Genomic DNA, 8,845 nt, shown 5'->3' with positions numbered 1-8,845 from the left:
GGCTAGTCCTGAACTCCTGGACTCACGTGATCCTCCTGCCTTGGCCTCCCAAAGTGCTGGGATTACAGGTGTGAGCCACCATGCCCAGCCTAAAATTTTTTTAGTTTTTATTTTTTGAGACAGGATCTTGCTCCATTCCCCAGGCTGGAGTGCAGTGGTGTGATCATGGCTCACTGCAGCCTTGACATCAAGGCTCAAGTGATGCTTCTACTTCAGCCTCCTGAGTAGCTGGAACTACATACAGGTGTGCACCACCATGCCTGGAGGTTATCCTCTGTCTATACATTAGACAATTTGACTTCAGAAATGAATTCACCTCTTAGTTTACATAAGTGCTCTCTCTCTCTCTCCTAGACATACACACACACTCTTCTTCTCTCTCTTAAGAAGCTGCTGCTAGAAAATAAAAAGAAGTTGCTGCTAATATTAAAATTTTTGCTGGGATTTGATTATTTAGGGATAAATGTATGAGTTAAAAAAATTTTTTTTGGCTGCCTTCTGCTTCTGAACTTTAAACTTGGGCTATAATTTAATTATGACCACCATTAAATTACTGCAAATAAACAAAGAACATAAAACTCCCTTCCTATTTGTCTAGCACTATTAGTTAAACTCGAGAAGTGTAATATAATTATGTAGACTGATCTCAGCCAGGAATTCTAAGCATTTGTGTGGCTGTGATATAGAAGGATTACTAGTAACATGACCCCAGTATGGGTGTCAAATTAGTGCCTTCATCACATTAAATGATACAGGCAGCCAGCATAGTGGTAAGATGACCAGCTTTGAAGTCACATAGATTCAGGAGATAAATCAACTTCTGCTCCTTTCTAGTTGTGTGATCTTGGGGGCATAAATGTTTCTAGGCCAAAGTTTCTTCAAATGTCAAGGTTGTTGTGAGATTATCAAGATAAATTGTTGTCTACCATAGTCTACTTTGAAGGCACCCAAAATAAATGACAGCTATTATTACTCATTTAAAATGAATTTAAGTGAACAGAATTTTGACAATTATTTTGGGGCCAACACTCATCAATGTTCTTGGCACTATGCCAAACAGAAATAGGCTTGTACTTAAGAGAATGAAAAGTGGACCTTAGAGTATGAGAAGATTGAACTGAAATCATTAGGTTTCATACTAGCATCTACTAGTTTTGAAGTCTGAAGATTTATAAAACTCAAAAAGATTATCTGGATGTCAGGCAGTATGTTATGATGTCAGGTAGTACATCATAAAACATATTATCAAAATTTTCATAGGCATCAGGTCTACCCTTATTTCACTGAAACTTAAACACAAACTCCAATTCTCAAGGTAGATTAACAAAATGGCATGTACTAAGCCCACTTTGAAAAATATTTGATGATTTCCATCCTGACAATACCCAAACACAACAATATTCAGTTCCTGGACTTCAGGATAGGAATCATAGTATTAACACTTGATCTATTGCCTGGGATAGGATTTTGGCTATAATGTCTTGGTAGGTACAAGTTGCTTTCTAGATAGCAGATCTGAAAAAAAGTGAGGAATTAAAATTAATTATGAGACTGCCCAGGTGTGGTGGCTCACACCTGTAATCCCAGCACTTTGGGAGGCTGAGGTGAGAAGACTGCTTGTGCCCAGGAGTTCATGGCTAGCCTGGGCAACATAGGCAGACCCTGTCTCAAAGAAGGACGGATGGACGGATGGCGAGAAGAAAAAGTATCATGAGAGAAAAATTCATATTGCAATATAAAAAGGGAGTTAGCATTCAGAAACATTCGGTCTTAAATAATCAAATCTTAAGCAGCATTGCTATTTTTTAAAGTTAAGAACCTATTTTGGTTTGCCATATTAAAACTGATACAACAAGAAAGTTGGGCAATGGAGACTCAAGTAATCAGTAAAGAGCCAAGAACCTGCCCTCACAAAGATTTCTCTCTAGAAGAGAAAAATTGACAAACAAGAAGACAATATCAGAAAGTAGTAGTGCAGTTGTAAAAATAAAACAAAAACAGAGTAACAGGTTAGATGACAAGTCACTGAGGTACTACTTTAGATAAAGGAGTGTGGAAGAGCCGATAGGTGAGTAAGTCAAGTACTGGAGAGGAACAACCAGGCTGAGGGACCAGCAAGTTTAAAAACTCTGGGCTGGGTGAGGCGGCTCATGCCTGTAATCCCAGCACTTTGGGAAGCCAAGGCAGGTGGATCATGAGGGTCAGGGGTTCGACACCAGCCTGATCAACATGTCTACTAAAAATACATGTCTCCATCTCTACTAAAAATACAAAAATTAGCGAGGTGTGGTGTTGTGCATGTGTAATTCCAGGTACTCAGGAGGCTGAGGCATGAGAATTGCTTGAATTCGGGAGGTGGAGGTTGCAGTGAGCTGAGATTATGCCACTGCACTCCAGCCTGGGTGACAGAGCAAGACTCAACAAAACAAAACAAAATAAAACAAAACAAACCCCTCTTCCCCCAAAAAACAAACAAACAAAAAATCTCTGAGGTAAGAGCAGATATAAGGCCTGTGTGGATAGTATATGAACGGGAATGATGGTAAGATGAGTTTAAGTAGGCAGTTGCAGTCGGATACGTAGAAATTTTGGACCTTTGTAAAAGAATTTTGATTTTATTCTAATTTGGTAAGTCATTTGAGGATTTTTAAGCAGAAGAATTAGTGACATTGAGACTATGCTCAAATTCTAAAGATGCTGTTTTTCCCATTAAAGTTCACAGGTTCGTATACAGCCAACAAATCTTTCAAAGTTCATGAAAAATGTATGGAGGGATTTAGCACTTAAATTAAAATATACATTCTATGGATTGCAGCCAACTTTGACCTGTTTCTCTATTCCTTGTTCCCATAATCTAGTCAGTTAACAAATCCTGCCAATTTCTCCTTCATAATTTTCATCTATTTACTCCTCTTGCCAAGCATCCCACTTCAAAATCTTTTCCATCTCTGTTCTTTTCCTCCTCTCTTCCACACACATGCTCATGTGCGTGAATGCATACAGATGGGCAGAAAATTTGAGACAACCTTGTTGGGAAGAGAGGTCCCCAAGTTTTCTGTTAGTATCTAAATAATGAGTATGAAAGAATATTTCGATTTCAGGAATAGAAAATAGGAATTCCCTGAGTAAGAGATGACTATGAACAAGAAGTAAACACTACCTAGATGGAATAACATCTAGTAGAAAACCAAAGGATCCTCTGTGGGGGAAAAAAAAAAAAAAACATTTAAAAACTGGGCTGGGAACAGTGACTAACACCTGTAATCCCAGCACTTTGCGAGGCTGAGACAGGCTGATCACAAGGTCAGGAGATTGAGACCATCCTGGCCAACATGGTGAAACCCTGTCTCTATTAAAATACAAAAAATTAGCCAGGCATGGTGGGCCACACCTGCAGTCCCAGCTACTCAGGAGGCTGAGGCAGGAGAATCACTTGAACCCAGGAGGTGGAGGTTGCAGTGAGCCGAGATTGTGCTACTGCATTCCAGACTGGCGACAGAGCAAGACTCCATCTCACAAAAACAAAAAACAAAAAACAAAAAAACCACCACCAACAAAAAAACAGAGACAAGAGGAACGGTGATAAGTATGTATGTAATTGCTCTAGATCCTGGACAGAGGTACAACTCATCTGGTTAAGACGTAGCTACAGGCCGGGTACCGTGGCTCAAGCCTGTAATCCCAGCACTTTGGGAGGCTGAGGAGGGTGATCACCAGAGGTCAGGAGTTGGAAACCAGCCTGATCAATATGGTAAAACCCCGATTCTATTAAAAATACAAAAATTAGACAGGCGTGGTGGCAGGCACCCACATTCCCAGCTACTCGGGAGGCTGAGACAGGAGAATTACTTGTACCTGGGAGGTGGAGGTTGCCGTGAGCCAAGATCATGCCATTTCACTCCAACCTAGGTGACAAACTGAGACTGTCTCAAAAAAAAAAAAAAAAAAAAAAAAAAAAAAAAGACGTAGCTACAAAAGCTATTTTACTCTACTCTCCATTTATCATTTTAACTTCTATTTAACTCAATTTATTGTCTATACTGTTTTTGCTATAGATACTATTATTTATCTTGCTTACATCACAAAGTGGGTGAATAGGACAGGAAGGCAGAATGTTAAACAAGGTATCTGTGAAGGCACATAGTAAACCAGGAAGGGCTAACCAAATTTATTTATTCAATAAATACTTACTGAGCAACCACTTAGTGCTGGACACAAAACAGACATGTTCTATGTTCTCATGGAGTTCATATTCTTGGAGATGGTAGGGGATCTTACTAATGTTATTAATATAATTATTCATTATATGTCTATCTTTCCAACTGGATACTGAGACTCTCTAGGAGGCTATGCCACTATTTTATTCCCCCTGACAATGATCACAGAACCTTGTACACAGAAGGTGGTAAATAAATGTTAGAATTGGGAATACATCACACAAAGGCTTTTCTAGTGTTAGGCCACAGGGCCCCTTCTCAGATTTTAACTTGGCTACCTATGGTCTCCTTCTTGCTAGAGACTTCAGGGACTCTGCCAATCTCCCTTTCCCCTTGGTTGCTGCCATCAGACACTTTTTAACTTTGAGGATTTCCACCACCTCCATACCTGCCTGACTAACCCAGGTGAGCTTTTGGCCCTTTCTGTTTTTATCCCCAAGACTTAAGTCTCGCTACTATCACCTCTTGATTCCATCTTAAACCCAAGAGATCCTTCTTTCTAAACAGAAGTTCCAATTAAGGCAGAACAACAAGCACCTCCTTGGTCTAAAACTTAAAAAATTTACATTATTATGAGGCTATACATTAAAACAGTTCACAGTTAGAGTTCAGCCTGGGAATTATGTATCCTCTCTGGAAATTTATTCACATTCCAGCCAAAGCCAAAGAGGAGAATTTAACTGCAAATGCATGATGTCTCCCAGACACTAAAAAGTGCAACACTCTATTTTAGACTGGGAGATAGAGTGGAATAGTGAGAAAAATCTTAACTCCTTGGGTCAAGGTCCAGATGAAAGGCTTGCTGACTCAAAGGAAACGCCAAATGAAAATATTTTAGGATTTCAAGCTATACAGAAAAATCTGCAAAATAAAATTCTTTGAAATAAACCTCGATAGCTAAGTTCAAATATCAAGATTTCCTCACACTTTAGTCTATTTTAGTTTTCTGTTTGAACTGTACGTGTGTGCTAGACAACAAATATTTATTGAATAGCTACTATATGCCAAGCAAGGAGGATGTGATGATGTGATAGAGGCACAAAAAGAGGCCAGGCACAGTGGATCACAGGGTCAGGAGATTGAGACCATCTTGGCTAACACAATGAAACTCTGTCTCAGCTGGGTGTGGTGGCACGTGCCTGTAGTCCCAGCTACTTGGGAGGCTGAAGCAGGAGAATTGCTTGAACCCAGGAGGTAGAGGTTGCAGTGAGCCAAGATCACACCATTGCACTCCAGCGTGAGTGACCGAGTGAGACTGTGCCTCAAACAACAACAACAAAAAAAAGTAACTCGTGGCAATGAAACCATTAGACTATGACAATACGACATGGCAAGGGAGGCACAGGAATCTGTGGCAACACAAAGAGGAATATGTAACTCAGCTTTGGGTCAGAAAAGACTTCCCAGAAGGAAGAAGTAAACTCTAAAGTAATATCAGAAAAATAAATATGAGCCAGACAACAGTAACAATACTTATATAGTACTTACTAAGTGCCAAACATTATTTTGAGTATTTGATATATTTACCTATTAAATCTCCCAACCACCCTATGAAACAGAAACTATTATTATTATGCACATTGTATAGAAGAGGAAATTGAGGCTCTGAGAGATTAAGTAAACTGCCATAGTTACATGGTAAGCAGAACCAGGACTGGAAACCAGCTAGGAAGTGAGAATAGGGGTGGCAAGAGATGGTAAGGGAAGGGGAAAACAAAGGGTGACAGGCAACCTCTGCCTCTTGGATTCATGCTTTTCTCCTGCCCCAGTCTCCAGAGTAGCTGGGACTACAGGTATGCACCACCATGCCCAGCTAATTTTTTTGTATTTTTAGTAGAGACGGGGTTTCACCATGTTGGCCAGGATGGTCTCAAGCTCCTGACCTCATGATCTGCTGACTCGGCCTCCCAAAGTGCTAGGATTACAGGCATGAGCCACCACGCCCAGCCAAGAATGTTTTTTTTTTGGTATCAGAAGTTGTCAAAAAGAATTACATTTCAGGTTTGTTCAGTAGCAGATATTTTAGCATTCTGAATAATACCTGACATACAAAATATCTTAATTTCAAATAGTCTGTGCTATCTCCAAAACCAAGAATCTCTTTTTTACCAAAAATATCAGAAAGAAGAACTAAATTTTATTTTATATATATATTTATTTATTGAGACGGGGTTTCACCATGTTGGCCAGGCTGGTCTCGAACACCTAACCTCAAGTGATCCACCCACCTTGGTCTCCCCCAAAGTGCTGGGATTACAGCCGTGAGCCACCACGACCGGCCTCAGAAGAACTAAATTTAATATTAACTTATTAGTAAATGATCTTACATTTTAGATATAATCATCCTGGTTCCTCTCTACTGTTTTTAATCTTTAATGTTTAGAAATTCATTGAATGACTCATTTATTATAAATGGCATTAAATCCTTCTAAAAAGCAGACAGGATAAAATAATATTTTTAAACCCTCAAGTAGTGATAACAAAATATACACTAAATCTAGTAACTATAAAAAAGCCTAATAGGCCGGCTGGGCACGATGGCTCACAGCTGTAATCTCAGCACTTTGGGAGGTAGGGAGTTCCAGGCCAGACTGACCAATATGGAGAAACCCTGTCTCTACTAAAAATACAAAATTAGCTGGGCATGGTGGCACATGCCTGTAATCCCACCTACTCTGGAGGCTGAGGCAGGAGAATCGCTTGAACGCCGGAGGTGGAAGTTGCGATGAGCCAAGATTGCGCCACTGCACTTCAGCCTGGCAACAAGTGTGAAACTCCATCTCAAAAAAACAAAAACAAACAAATAAAAACCTCAATAAACCTAGGTAATGCTACATCTGTATTACAGAGGCTAAAAATTGTAAGGTAAACACTGTATATAACAACTGAGAACTGGGGTCAATATGGTGTTAACAGATTACAAACAGACTAAATACACTAGCATTATGTTAAAGACTGGTAAAGCAGTGTTAAGTATTTAGTGGCTAGGAGGGAAGGGCAAAGATTTCTGTTAAATTTTTACTTAGGGGTCGGAAATTGATCACTTATTTAACCTTTCACCTGGTTTCTTCATCTATAAAATGCAAATAGATAATATCTGACTGTCATCAGGGTTAAACAAATTAATATATGTATGAAGCATTTAGAATAATGCCTGGCATTTAAACTAAGTGCTGGCCAGGAGCAGTGGTTCATGCCTATAATTCTAGCACCTGGGAAAGCTGAGGTGGGAAGATCACTTAAGACCAGAAGTTTGAGATCAGCCTGGACAACATCGCCAGACATCAGTCTCTATACAAAATTTTAAATTTCCCAGGAGTAGTGGCTCATGTCTGTAACCCCAGCACTTTGAGAGGCCAAGACAGGAGGACTGCTTGAGCCCAGGAGTTTGAGACCAGCCTGGGCAACACAGCATGACATTTTCTCTACAAATAATAAAAAAAATTTAGCCAGGTGTGTTGGCGAGTGCCTGTGGTCCCAGCTATTTGGGAGGTTAAGGAAGGAGGATCACTTGAGCCAGGGACACTGAAGCTGCAGTGAGCCGTGATCATGCCACTTCACTCCAGCATGGGTGACAGAGGGAGATCCTGTCTCCAACAACAACAAAGTAGTTACTGTGTTATTGCTATTTGTTAGATTAAGGGTGATTTCTGTTTTCTATATTTCACTGAATCTTCTAGGTTTTTTTCCTCCCCACCTCCAAAGATGGAGTCTTGCTCTGTCGCCCAGGCTGGAGTACAGTGGCGCCTCAGCTCACTGCAGCCTCTGTCTCCCAGGTTCAAGGAATTCTCCTGCCTCAGCCTCCCAAGTAGCTGGGACTACAGTCATGCGCCACCACGTCCGGCTAATTTTTGCATTTTTAGTTAGAGACAGGGTTTCACCATGTTGGCCAGGCTGGGTCCTAAACTCTTGGCCTTTTTTGATCCATCCACCTTGGCCTCCCGAAGTGCTGGGATTACAGACATAAGCCACCGTACCCGGATCTCTTTTTAATTTTTATTTATTTATTTTTATTTTTTGGGACAGAGTTTCACTCTTGTTACCCAGGCTGGAGTGCAATGGCACAATCCTGGCTCACTGCAACCTCCCAAGTTCAAGTGATTCTCATGCCTCAGGCGCCCAAGCAGCTGGCATTACAGGCACATGCCACTGAGCCTGGCTACTTTTTCTATTTTTAGTGGAGATAGGATTTCACCATGTTGGCCTGGCTGGTCTTGAACTCCTGACCTCAGGTGATTCACCCAGCCTCCCAAAGTGCTGGAATTACAGGTGTGGGCCACTGTACCCAGCTGAAAAATTCTTTAAAAATTAGCAAATCAAATCCAAGAATATATAAAAAGGTTAATAAATCATGATCAAGTGAGGTTTATATCAGGAATATAAAGTTACATTGTAATTCACCATAGTAAAAGATTAGTTGTTTTTTTTTTGTTTGTTTGTTTGAGGCAAGGTCTTGATCTGTTGCCCCGTCTGGAACGCAGTGGTACTACCAAGGTTCACCGTAGCCTCAACCTCCTGGGCCCAACTGATCTTCTCCCCTCAGCCTCCAGAGTAGCTGGAACTACAGGTGCATGCCTGCAGTCTAATTACCTGGCTAATTTTTTTTTTTTTTTTTTTTTTTTTTTTTT

At 40.5% G+C, this 8,845-nt stretch overlaps 1 protein-coding gene across 5 annotated transcripts in view; it reads right to left on the bottom strand.

The window, feature by feature from the left end:
* ZNF609 (zinc finger protein 609) overlaps nt 1–8,845 on the bottom strand; it is a 237,994-nt gene that overhangs the window by 138,254 nt on the left and 90,895 nt on the right. The window lies entirely within an intron of this gene.

Source organism: Cebus imitator, unplaced genomic scaffold, assembly GCF_001604975.1.
Source record: "Cebus imitator isolate Cc_AM_T3 unplaced genomic scaffold, Cebus_imitator-1.0 Scaffold386, whole genome shotgun sequence".
In the NCBI taxonomy this organism is placed as follows: Eukaryota; Metazoa; Chordata; class Mammalia; order Primates; family Cebidae; genus Cebus; species Cebus imitator.
The sequence above is the reverse complement of the archived record's forward strand: the minus strand, read 5'-3'. Positions and strand labels throughout refer to the sequence as shown.